Below are 13,996 nucleotides of genomic sequence, written 5' to 3' on the forward strand. Positions count from 1 at the left end.
CACCAATTCCCTGGTGAGTACAGACTCAATTTCCCTGAAGTAAAGAAAACTCCAACAGGTCTTAAAAGAAAGCTTTATATAAAAAAGAAAGAAAAAATACAAATGTTCTCTCTGTATTAAGATGATACAACACAGGGTCAATTGCTTAAAAGAATATTGAATAAACAGCCTTATTCAAAAAGAATACAAATCAAAGCACTTCAGCACTGATATTCATGCAAATACCAAAGAAAAGAAACCATAGAACTTACTATCTGATCTCTTTGTCCTTACACTTAGAAACAGAAGACTAGAAAATAGAACTACTTCTCCAAAGCTCAGAGGAAACAGGCAGACAGACTAAAGACTCAGAGACACACTTCCCTCCACCCAAAGTTGAAAAAATCCGGTTTCCTGATTGGTTCTCTGGTCAGGTGTTTCAGGTGAAAGAGACATTAACCCTTAGCTATCTGTTTATGACACGCCCCCCAAATTGCAGACAGTGGGGAAGCTCACTGGCTGCAATTTCCTTCTAGAACTTGAAAATAAACAGATTAATACAACACATGCACCTTTACATATACTACTAAGTATATAACTAACAGACTTTTACATTTTAAGAACACTTTTTAACTACTGGATTCTGGGAAACTCTCACGGGAGAGTGCATCAGCAACTTTGTTAGAAGCTCCTGTGATGTGTTGAATTTCAAAATCAAAATCTTGGAGAGCTAAACTCCAACGAAGAAGTTTCTTGTTGTTCCCCTTGGCAGTATGAAGCCACTTTAGTGCAGCATGGTCAGTTTGTAGTTGGAACCGCCGTCCCCAAACATATGGGCGTAGCTTTTCCAGGGCGTACACAATGGCATAGCATTCCTTTTCACTGACTGACCAGTGACTTTCCCTCTCAGACAGTTTCTTGCTGAGAAACACGACAGGATGGAAGTTGTGATCTGTTGCTTCCTGCATGAGCACTGCTCCTATACCACGCTCAGATGCATCTGTGGTTACTAGGAATGGTTTGTCAAAATCCGGGGCCCTGAGTACAGGGTCAGACATGAGTGTTGCCTTAAGCTGGGTAAAGGCTTTTTGACACTCATTAGTCCACTTAATGGCATTTGGCTGGGTCTTTTTGGTCAAGTCGGTCAATGGGGCAGCGATTTGGCTGTAGTGTGGTACAAATCGCCTGTAGTATCCGGCCAAGCCTAAGAAGGATTGGACCTGTTTTTTTGACCTTGGGACAGGCCACTTTTGGATAGCATCCACTTTGGCCTGTAGGGGGTTTATGGTTCCTCGACCCACCTGGTGCCCCAGGTAAGTCACTCTGTTTTGGCCTATTTGACACTTTTTGGCCTTAACAGTTAGTCCTGCCTGCCTGATGCGCTCAAAGACCTTTTCCAGGTGGAGTAGGTGTTCGGGCCAGGAGTCTGAAAAAATGGCCACATCATCGAGGTAGGCAACTGCAAATTCTCCCAGTCCAGCTAGTAGACCATCTACCAGCCTCTGGAAGGTGGCGGGTGCATTTCGAAGGCCGAAAGGAAGGACATTGAATTCATACACCCCCGCATGGGTGACGAATGCTGACCTCTCCTTGGCAGGTTCATCTAGCGGTACTTGCCAGTACCCCTTGGTTAAGTCTATTGTAGAGATGAACTGGGCACGTCCCAACTTTTCCAATAGCTCATCGGTACGTGGCATTGGATAGTTGTCCGGACGAGTTACAGCATTTAGCTTACGGTAGTCCACGCAAAAGCGTATTTCCCCATCTGGTTTGGGTACCAGAACCACTGGAGATGCCCATGCACTGGTAGATGGGCGGATTATACCCATCTGTAGCATGTTCTGGATCTCCCGTTCTATAGCAGCTTGGGCATGAGGAGACACCCGGTAGGGTGGGGTTCTGATTGGGTGAGCATTACCGGTATCAATGGAGTGGTATGCCCGTTCAGTCCGTCCTGGGGTGGCTGAGAACAATGGGGCGAAGCTAGTGCACAGCTCCTTGATTTGTTGCCGCTGCAGACGTTCCAGGGTGGTTGAGAGGTTCACCTCTTCCACGCCACCGTCTTTTTTCCCGTCGTAGTAGACACCGTCAGGCCACTCAGCATCATCTCCCTGGACTGTAAACTGACAAACCTGTAAGTCTCTGGAATAGAAAGGCTTGAGAGAATTAACATGGTACACTTTAGGCTTTAGTGAGGAATTGGGAAATGCTATGAGGTAGTTTACAGCTCCCAGGCGCTCTTGGACCGTGAATGGCCCTTCCCATGATGCTTCCATCTTATGGGCCTGTTGCGCCTTCAAGACCATAACCTGGTCTCCTACCTTGAAGGAACGTTCTCTGGCATGTCTGTCATACCAGGCCTTTTGCTCTTCTTGAGCATCCTTTAGGTTCTCTCTAGCAAGGGCTAAAGAGTGTCGGAGGGTGCTTTGTAGGTTGCTTACAAAGTCCAGAATGTTAGTTCCTGGAGAAGGCGTAAACCCCTCCCATTGCTGCTTCACCAACTGTAATGGCCCCTTAACCTCGTGACCATACACAAGTTCAAATGGTGAAAACCCTAAACTGGGATGTGGTACAGCCCTGTAGGCAAACAGCAACTGCTGCAACACTAGGTCCCAATTATTGGAGAATTCGTTGATGAATTTTCTTATTATGGCCCCCAAAGTTCCATTGAACCTTTCCACCAGGCCATTGGTTTGATGGTGGTACGGGGTGGCAACCAAGTGATTCACCCCATGAGTTTCCCACAGTTTTTCCATGGTCCCTGCCAGGAAATTAGACCCTGAATCTGTAAGGATGTCGGAGGGCCAACCTACCCTGGCAAAGATGTCTGTTAGGGCCAGGCATACAGTGTTAGCCCTGGTGTTGCCTAGAGCTACTGCTTCTGGCCATCGGGTAGCAAAGTCCACTAAAGTCAGTACATACTGCTTTCCTCTGGGCGTTTTTTTTGGGAAAGGGCCCAGAATATCCACAGCTACTCGCTGAAATGGGACCTCAATTATGGGGAGTGGCTGGAGAGGGGCCTTGACCTGGTCTTGAGGCTTACCTACTCTTTGGCATACCTCACAAGACCGGACATACTTGGCAACATCCTTGCCCATCCCCTCCCAGTGGAAGGACTTCCCCAACCGGTCCTTGGTTCTGTTCACCCCAGCATGGCCACTGGGATGATCATGGGCTAAGCTTAAGAGCTTCTCCCGGTACTTAGTTGGAACCACCAACTGTTTCTGCGGCTGCCATTCTTCCCGGTGTCCACCAGAAAGAATTTCCTTGTATAGAAGTCCTTGGTCTATAACAAACCGGGATCGATTAGAAGAGCTGAGAGGCGGTGGGGTGCTCCGTGCCGCCGCCCACGCTTTCTGAAGGCTGTCATCTGCTTCCTGCTCAGCCTGGAACTGTTCCCTTGAGGCTGGGGTCACCAGTTCTTCCTCAGACTGTGGACTTGGGCTTGGTCCCTCTGGAAGCGATGTAGGTGATGGGGTTGTTTCCGTTGCTGGTGAACCGCTCTCCGCTGGTGCACCTGAGGGTATTTCAGGCTCTGGCTGAGCCTTTTGGGTATGGCTGTCGTGTGCTTCTGCCAGTTCTGGCTCGCTGGCGCCCTCTGGCGTTGAGTTTGAAGATGTGGTTGCACTTGCTGGTGCTGGTTGCTGTTCCAGTTCCGGGCCTGGGACTGGAGATGCTGTGGCTGTTTCAGTGGTAGGCATGGAATCCGGGTCCACTACCTCTGTCTGGGTCTCTGGTAACACAGACGGGGCCTCTGTGGACGGCTCAGGAACAGGAATGGGTCTGGAAGCTTGCCTGGTTTGGCTACGGGTAACCATTCCCACTCTCTTGGCCCGCCTCACCTGGTTGGCCAAGTCTTCCCCCAGTAGCATGGGGATAGGATAATTGTCATAGACTGCAAAAGTCCACATTCCTGACCAGCCTTTGTACTGGACAGGCAGTTGAGCTGTAGGCAAGTGTACAGCTTGTGACATGAAGGGGTAAATTGTAACTTTGGCCTTTGGGTTGATGAATTTGGGGTCAACGAAGGATTGGTGGATAGCTGACACTTGTGCCCCCGTGTCTCTCCACGCAGTAACCTTCTTTCCGCCCACTCTCAAATTTTCCCTTCGCTCCAAGGGTATTTGAGAGGCATCTGGGCCTGGGGATCTTTGGGGTGATGGTGGTGTAATGAATTGCACTCGCATGGTGTTCTTGGGACAGTTGGCCTTGATATGTCCCAGTTCATTACACTTAAAGCATCTTCCATCTGATGGGTCACTGGGCCGAGGTGAGTTACTGGAGACTGGTGAGGTTGAAGAGTAGGGTATCTGTGGCTTTACATGGGTGGTATGTAGGGTCTTTGGCTGTCCTCGGTTGTAGGGTTTATGGTCTGTGTGCCCCCTGGGGTAATCGTTCCCCTTGACAGTAGCTTTTTTGCTTTCTGCCAGTTCCATCCATTTGGCTCCAATCTCCCCCGCCTCAGCGATAGTTTTGGGATTTCTATCTTGTATGTACCGTGTGATGTCTTCAGGAACACCATCCAAGAACTGCTCCATTTGTATGAGGAGGTTCACTTCTTCCAAGGTTTGAATGTTGTTTCCTGTTAACCAGGCCTCATAGTTTTTTGCAATGTAGTAGGCGTGTTTGGGAAATGACACCTCTGGTTTCCACTTTTGGGTTCTGAAGCGCCGACGGGCATGATCTGGGGTTATCCCCATCCGGTATCTGGCCTTGGTTTGAAAAAGTTTATAGTCGTTCATTTGCAGCTTAGGCATTTCAGCTGCCACCTCTGCTAAAGGTCCACTGAGTTGTGGCCTTAATTCCACCATGTACTGGTCTTCGGGGATGTTGTACCCAAGACAGGCTCTTTCAAAATTTTCCAAGAAGGCCTCGGTGTCATCACCTGCCTTGTAGGTGGGAAATTTCCTGTGCTGTGGAGCAATAATGGGCGATGGGTTGTTAGGATTGGCTGGAGTCTGTTGCTTAGCCTTTTCTAATTCCATGGCCTGTTGGTGGGCTTCCCTCTGGAGTTCTATCTGTCTTCTGTGGGCTGCCTCATCTTCTGCTTGTTTCCTTCGGTAGGCCACCTCTTCTGCTTCTAGTTTTCTTTTGTGTGCTGCCTCTTGGGCTGCCTGTTTGATGCTTTCTTCCTTTTCTTTCAGCTCCATCTCTTTTTGTTTTATTTCTAGTTGTCGCCTGTGTTCAGCTTCTTTGAATTGGTCTTCGGCCTTAATTTTTGCCTTAGAAGTCATGATTCCTGTTTTCTTGTGTTGGGGTGCCCTCCGGTGTTTATCCTCTGAACTGCAGGTTCTCTGTTGCCTCCTGAAGTCTGCCTAGCAACAGTGCTTTTTTCCTTTTCTCTCTCTAGCTAATGTTCAATTAAGGGAAACCAGAAAAACCACTTTATCTGCATGCATATAAGTGCTGATACTTGCCTCCTAATGGGAGGGCTATTGCATGACAAAAGACCCTTAACAGTCTTCTCGCTTAATATGCAAACCACAAACTGCTAGAGAGCAGAAAAAAAAATTCTCTCTGGTTCCCTTTTAAAACCAAACTGTTTCTCTCTGCTAAAAAACCCTTAGCAGAGAAAAGAAAAATATAATATTCCTACTGGCTTCTGGATTCTGTCTATATCCCGCCGCTGCACACCATGACATAACCTTATTCCCAGATTCTGGACCTTAGCGTCCAAAATTTGGGGGTTAGCATGAAAACCTCCAAGCTTAGTTACCAGCTTGGACCTGGTACTGCTGCCACCACCCAAAAAATTAGAGTGTTTTGGGGCACTCTGGTACCCCTGAAAAACCTTCCCTGGGGACCACAAGACCCAAATCCCTTGAGTCTCACAACAAAGGGAAATAATCCTTTTTCCCTTCCCCCCTCCAGATGCTCCTGGAGAGATACACAGACACAAGCTCTGTGAAACTACGCAGAGTGATTCCCCCTCTCCGTTCCCAATCCGGGAACAAAAGCACTTTCCTCTTCACCCAGAGGAAATGCAAAATCAGGCTAGCAATCCAACACACAGCTCTCCCCTTGATTTCTTCCTCCCACCAATTCCCTGGTGAGTACAGACTCAATTTCCCTGAAGTAAAGAAAACTCCAACAGGTCTTAAAAGAAAGCTTTATATAAAAAAGAAAGAAAAAATACAAATGTTCTCTCTGTATTAAGATGATACAACACAGGGTCAATTGCTTAAAAGAATATTGAATAAACAGCCTTATTCAAAAAGAATACAAATCAAAGCACTTCAGCACTGATATTCATGCAAATACCAAAGAAAAGAAACCATAGAACTTACTATCTGATCTCTTTGTCCTTACACTTAGAAACAGAAGACTAGAAAATAGAACTACTTCTCCAAAGCTCAGAGGAAACAGGCAGACAGACTAAAGACTCAGAGACACACTTCCCTCCACCCAAAGTTGAAAAAATCCGGTTTCCTGATTGGTTCTCTGGTCAGGTGTTTCAGGTGAAAGAGACATTAACCCTTAGCTATCTGTTTATGACAGAGGGGCACTCAGACAAACGGTGGGGCATGGGCAGCCTTTCTTCCTGGATCTTGGTCCCTGCTCAGGTTCACGTACGATAATATTTCCATGAACATGAGATATTCCTGAGTTAAAAAATGGAGCTCAGCCCACTAGAAAAGGCAGACACTCAAGGGTCAGTGCAACTCAGCCCACAGGCTGAATCTTATAGACCCTGGTCATAAAGATGATGGAAAATCTTCATGCCCCGATTAGCTTCTCCATAAAAACGTGACCACCTCTCTGGGACTTAACATGAGGATTAGTATGGGGGCAGATGGGATCATTGCACTAAAATGGCAATTTGCATGCTGCTGAAATCCCCAGACAGTGCTCCATTTAGTACTTCAAGCCAAACAGAGAACACATGCCAAGCATAATCAGGGCCAACGCTAATGCTCCAGTATCACAGAACCACTTGCAAGACAAGGCTGGGGCACAACGAATATGACTGATACTGTAATAATAGCCCACGACACTGCAGTGTTAGTATTGTAAGCTGTAGCATTTGTGGCACCAGTGTAAGGGTTTCTTTATAAGGAGCTGAAGCTCTGAACGCCGCTAACACTACTATTGCAGAACATAATGCCTGCATGCTGGTTGCCACAGGCTCTCCTGCAATTCCAATCTTCATCCCCTCCCACCACCAGCTTTTGAGATGGTAGCCGTCTCAGCCAAAGCCAGGCACTAGCCTGAGATTGCAATAACCTTTCATTATCCTGTGCCTTCAGAAAGTGATTCTGCTAGCAGAGAGCCCTTATAAAGATGCTTCACTACAAATGTTAAATCGCTAGCAGCATGTCAGATGCCAGCTCAGCTCTGCCACCTACTGACTCATCATGCACCCATCCATCCATCTCACACTTAGTCACACACTGCTTGGTAAGGAAAGTGGCTGGTGAAAAGAAATTAACAGTGCAGCAAATGTGATGCACCAAGTGATCCTGGGGAAAACTCTAAAGTGGGATGCACAAGTAAATTCATTTTCCAAAGGCTGTCTAACAATGACACTTGGAAGTACACAAGAAAAAGAGTGCTGGCCTCAGACTAGTTTTAAAACTGCAAAGCAAGGGGCTCTGCTAAGAAGAGAATAAAATAAAGCTCATTAACATGCATGCGGCTGCAGGCAAGATCACTTTCTACCACTCAGTCCAGAGGTTAAGTGACGCTTCAAGCACATCTCGAAGTATGGGCCTGCTCCTGCCCTCGCTGATGTCCATGAGAGTTTCCGGTGCTCTGCACTTACGAGGATTTGCCCTTTGGAGTTGTCTGAGGCCCAGTCCTGGAAGGCTAAATATAGTGGGAGTTGAGGATTGCTCAGCATACCACAATGCACGTGTTCCTGGGATGCTGTGGTGGTCTCCCAAGAAAAACACTTTAAAGATCATTCTTTTTGAGAAGGGGTTTGCAGGGATTCCACCATTTTCCCTGTTTAACTTCCCCTCTGCCATCTTCACAGGCCTCTTGAGGCAACCACTGGCTTCTCATATTAGTACATAGAGCCCTTCAGCTGCTGACTGTGCCATTCCAAAGGCTGGTGGTGAGAGGGGATGAAGGTTGGAAAGGGAATTGCAGGAGGGCAGCACCATGCACTCTCCTCCCCAGAACGGGCCACAAGGCTTGTGATCCCTCCTCTTACCAACAAGTGAGAATCTTGGCTGCCTCCCATAAGGCTGCTGAATTATCTGGATAGACTGCAGAACTGTCCCCTGGGGAAGGAAATTCAGCCAGGTTCAGTATCTCTCCACCACATTCTAGCTAGGTTGACTAAAGTATTCTTCCGTCGACCTAGCTGCATCTCTACTGGGGGTTAGGTCAGCATAGTTACAGTGCTCAGAGGTGTGAATCAAAATGTAGATTTATGTAGATCTAAATTTTAAGTGTAGACTATGCCTCAGTCTGCAGAAGGCCTGGAACAATAGCTTTGAGTGGTGTGAACTGCTCCAGTCAGATCAGCGAGGGGTTAACTCAGGGGCCCCAGGAGGATAATTTAAATGCAGCTTGTTAACTGTTTAATTGCTCATGGAGGAAAGGACAGGGAGGGTCACGGATCTGCACAATTTACTGTGAGTGTTGTCTCCCTGGGAGCAAGCTGGGCAAGACTGTGTCCAGCCCACACATGGCTGTAAACTAGGGTAACCAGGTCTCCCAATTTTTTAGGGACAGTCCTGATATTTGGGGCTTTTTCTTATATAGAGGCCTATTATCCCCCACCCCGTCCAATTTTTCACACTTGCTACCTGGTCACCCTAGTGTAAATGCAGCAAGGCAGAGAATGCAGGGGAGCTCTCCTCTCTGCACAACAGTGTGGGACTTGGTCACAATGGCAGCCCTGGGCCCAGGGGCGGCTCCAGGCATCAGTGCAGCAAGTGCGTGCCTGGGGCGGCAAGACACGGGGGGTGGGCTGCCAGTCACTGTGAGGGCGGCGGTCAGGCAGCCTTCGGGGGTGTTTCTGCGGGAGGACCGCTGGTCCCGCGGTTTTGGTGGCAATTCAGCGGCAGGTATGATGAAGGCGCAGGACTGGCAGATCACCCGCAGAACCACTGCCAAATCTGCGTGACTGGCGGACCTGCCGCAGAAGCCTGCCGTGCTTGGGGCAGCAAAAAACATAGAGCCGCCCCTGCCTGGGCCCAGGGAGCCGAAGAATTCAGAAGGCTACTTGCCTTGTCCAAAGGGGACAGGGAGAGGGCAGGGCTATGACTCTGCTGTGCCCTGACTAGTGGAACTGGACATGGGCCTGATCCAAAGCCCTTGAAATCACTGGGCCATTGACTTCATGGGGTTATGGATCAGGCTTCATGTTCAGAGTGGAGCTGACACAGCATCCTCTCCAACGATGGCACAGCAGCCACATGCCCCCAAATCCAGTTCTCTTCGCTTAAGAACCGGTTTGGCCCCAACAGCACCTGCTTGCTGGATAAAAAATGTTGCAAAGCAAATGAACACCTTGCCCCAGTGGTAGCACTCTCTTTAGATGGTGAGAAGGCCTTCAACCACGTGGAGCTGGGGAAGTATCTATTCAACACTTCGGAGGCAGCGCTGCCTTCTCTGAAGTCAATGGGAGCAGTGTATTGACTCGGACCTGGCCCAGAGTTTATTGATTTCAATGGGATTATCATTTAACCCTCTGGCAAGAATTTTAGCGGATGGGATTTTGTCACAGCCCTCTGGTTTACACAGAGGAATTGGCAAGGACAGGCCCTTGAATCCACATCTTTCTGGCACTAAAACCTTTATTAGGCATATTCAGAGGTGTCACTAACCCCACCTCCCACAGAGTCCAGTGTGCCACAGTCCTCCTCTGCAGAGTTACTGTGAGGGGAGCTCTACAGCATAGAAAACCAATGCCAGTGGGTGAAGTTCTCCGTATCATGTGAAGTAAATATAAGTCTTAGTCTATAAATAATAAAATACAAGGAGAAGATGAGATTAACGCTGGATTTACTTTTATTAATATTACAAAATCAACCAGCATTTGCATCATTGGAAATAAAAAATAGAGAAAAAAGCTCTCAGTCCTTGTGCTATAAAAACTAGCCTGCAGGGAGGGCAATATCTCCAAAATTAAGTATTCATCACTGGATCCGTTCCACACTTCCAATATTCAAAAGCAAAAGGGCATACATGTCAAAGAAAGGAACAACTGGAGACAGTTGAAATTACCTGCAGTTGTGAGAATTACTTTGATACTACAAAGATGAGAAATAATATGTGTTTTCTAACTCAAAACGTGTTGTAATGTATAGTGATGAACTCTGTGTAATAAACATATTATATACACACACACACTCAGTTATATACACACAGGGATTCCTTTTCCCAGTTCTTTTTTTCCCTCTTCTTCTTTACATGTGCAACCTGTAAAAATCCAAGAGTTTCTAAACTTAGAGGTAGTTTTTGATTCTGGTCTTTTTTTGACACACCACATTAATCGGGTGGTAAATGTCATAGCTGGCTCCTCCAAACTCCAACCCTGAATGTAGCAAAGGATTTGGTGAGGACTGCTAGAGAAGAGAACTGCATTTCCACGTTTCCACCTGAATAACCCTGATTCCATTTATATCCTCAGAGCTAGGGGTTGCCTCTCTGATTTCTCTACAGATGTAACTGATGGGTGCTAGGGCAGTCATGTTACTGGTTCAGTATCTCAGCATGCTGCTGTTTCTATAGCTATCAACACCAGTCAGCAGATGAGGGGCTTTAAGAGACACGTCTATTCCTTATTCTAACCAGGCACTGGCCAAGGGAACGGGTTTATGGATCCAGATGAGAGTGAAAAGAGGGTCCAGACTCAAAGCCTAGAATGCATAAGGTGTTTGGGATCTGACTCAGAGGCAAAGCAATGCAGGATTAGGCTTTCAGGACCGTGTGCTTAGTTCCTTGCTCCTGCACAATTCTCCGTGGAATTTTGTCAGAACAAGGAAGTCAAGTTTGGTCTAACCTGTTTCCCCTCTTATTTCCAGATATCTCTACCAGCTGGCACATTCCTGGAGGGCTGGAGACAGCATGGGGAATTCCTCTGCCAGTGGGTGAATTTCACCCCTATTACATGAAGCAAATATATAAGGCTTAGACAAAGACTCCACCCCTTCCCCATCCATTTGCTGTGCAGGGAATGGATGAAAAATCCAAAACACAAGCACTGAGTTCCTCAGGGTCCCCAGATCTGCTGTGCAAGCAGCCGCCTAAGAACCAGGCATGGGGATGAAGATGTCTTTACCTCCCATGCAGCTGGATTAAGTCAACATCTACCCCTTGGGTTTTTTCTGAGGAGATGAGCATGTCACCTACATTCTCACATTTTGTGCTGATCTCAAATATGACCAATTTACTGTAGTCAGTGGGAATTTTGCCTGAGTTGGGACTGCAGGATCAGACCCTACACTAACATCCGGTGGGTGTTCCTTCACCACCAGTAAGAAGGGCAGATTCTACTAACAGGCAGGAAGTACATTTACTGCTCTGATGGGTGTTGAAACGGTACAGTTTAAAAGCAGAGGACACAATGAGGAGGCTAAAGACATGGTAGCAGGCTTATCTGCACTCGCCTATTTATGCACAGGCTGTACCACAAATGCAGTATTTTATTAAGGTCTGAACCTCCTTAACAACACCCAGTTCCATCTGGGTCAAAATTACAAGGGTGAATGGAATGACCCTTTGAATATATCTAGCAATAATTTTCTTCTTTTTTTTTCCCTACTGGCCTAACATTTCTGGGAGGGGTAGAGAAGAGTGTGTTGCCAGACCCACAGCATTTAGAGTTTTGAGTCCATTAATTTAAAATGAGTGTTAAAAAAGCAGCAAAAGCTGCCAGAAGGCCCAGAACACAATGCTAAACTATTTACATAACACATCCATGCCACAATGCATGTTTCATATGTGGAATTTAGTATTTAGTGCAATCAGACACAGCCATCAGCAATAGGATTACCATACTCCTTTCTCAGAACCTGCTTGTGGAAAGCAGCAGCAAGACTGCATTTTCTTTGGTTGCTTTCAGTCCCAAAGCTAAGCTGACAGCCCTCCACTGGCCAAGAATTTCTTGTTTAATTAGTACTAAATCATGAGAGAAATGGCACAAGCGTTAATTGCAGCAGCTGGCTCAGGGAAAAGCCATGAGCATCCTGTTCTTAGAAACTGCAGTGCCTCTGAACTGTCCTGAGGGGTAAGAAATCACGTCCTTCACAGGGCTTGGTGTGCTAGGGTCAGTCTGGGTTGTAGAGGGGTTAGGAGCCACACTGGGAATGGGAATAGGACAATGCTGGCTGTGTTTGTTACAAGGCGAGATAGCTGGGGCAGACAAACTGGTGGAGCTAGCTGTCTGGAGGCATGACTGCCCATCCTTGGTTCTGGGGAAGGATAGCTGGTGTTCTGGGGTACCAGGCTGGACCTCTGCCCTACAGGGAGGGAAAGGAGAGTGGGATGGGTAGAGAGGACCCTAGGTGCTAACAGAGGGCAGGAGGCGAGAAGTCCAGCTGGATGAACTCTCCTTCATCTAGGCAAGATTGTACCTTATTCACAAACAGGAATGGGGGAGACAGAAGGACCATGTTACACTTGCAGTGTTACACTTTTACCAGAATAGTGAGAGTCTGAGACTTTATATAGCCTTTGCGGTTCAAACAGCAGCCTTGATATCAGCTGGATATCAAGTAGCTCACACACACAACTGGAGCCGGGGGAACAATAGTGGGACAAGTATCAGAGGGGTAGCCACGTTAGTCTGGATCTGCAAAAAGCGACAAAGAGTCCTGTGGCACATTATACACTAACAGATATATTGGAGCATAAGCTTCCGTGGGTGAATACCCACTTTGACAGATGTGGGACAGTAATTTATTTAGCACTTCTCCCAAACAAAACTAAATGGGAAGGAAACAATGGTAATTTTAAGCTTGTGGAATAAAGAGTGAAACTTTTCTGCTAATGTTCACCCTATTCCTGAGTTGGAACGTCCTTTACTGCACCCAAGTCCAAAAACATACAGGACCAGGTTTGACTGGAGGGCAGTGCAAGCAGCCTTGGCATTTAGCGAGCATCTACATTGGCAAGCCTTTGCTCAAATTTCCCCACCACAGTGACTGCCGGTTCAGCTCCAGCCATTGCAGCCCTAATACAGACTTCAGGTGGCCACAGAGCTACCTGACACAATGCTTTAAATGCCAGCAACTGCACTGTCTCTTCTAGCACTCTCACTCTTGCTACCACCTGTGGAATTGTGCAGCTGGGAGCAACGGAAGGAAATGTTAGCAAAAGCTCTAGCATAGAAAGAGCCAGAGATGGTTAGCTCCTTAGGGCAGGTACTGTCCTGCATGTACAGGGGCCAAGCACACCATTGGCATTTTGACAATTAAGCTGTGCAAAATAATGTGAAACAAACCATTCTTTACTGTTTCCTGGACTTTAAGGCCAGAAGAGATCAGAGTAGCTTATCATAACACAGGCAATATCAGGCAGACTTCAGATCAGCATATTTCTTGACTGGCAGAGGAGGATAAAAACATTAAACCAACAAAACAGTATCTGATACTTTTGAAGCTCTACCACACAAAGCTGGATGGTTCAATTAAGCAATTGTTATAGTGGAGTCACAGTCATTTTGCTTAAAACAATTTGCATTTCTGCATTGACACTAAGAATTGTGATTTGAGGGGCTGATAAACCAGTGCTCGAGCAGCTCCCCATGTTAGGATTTCAGGCCTTGGGGTCTAGCATTTTTGTACATGTTCATGAACAAAATGCTGCTAGGTGACTAGAGACAAAAACTCTAGAAATAAAGATAGAAAGGGATTTTAGGAGCCTGTTTCTCGCTCTGTGACTAGGTAGCATAGATAACACAGGTATTTCTCTCGGTTCACCATGCTGCAGTGTCACTGGCCCAGAAGAGGTATTTCCAGGAAAGATGATTTTAGTGCTAGTGAATCAGAGCTTCTGATGGCAATAACAGGTCATCTACCATTCCAGAAATGATATAGAAAAAACCATTACAGAACAACCA

The sequence above is a fragment of the Gopherus evgoodei genome, chromosome 9, assembly GCF_007399415.2.
Source record: "Gopherus evgoodei ecotype Sinaloan lineage chromosome 9, rGopEvg1_v1.p, whole genome shotgun sequence".
NCBI classification, from domain to species: domain Eukaryota; kingdom Metazoa; phylum Chordata; order Testudines; family Testudinidae; genus Gopherus; species Gopherus evgoodei.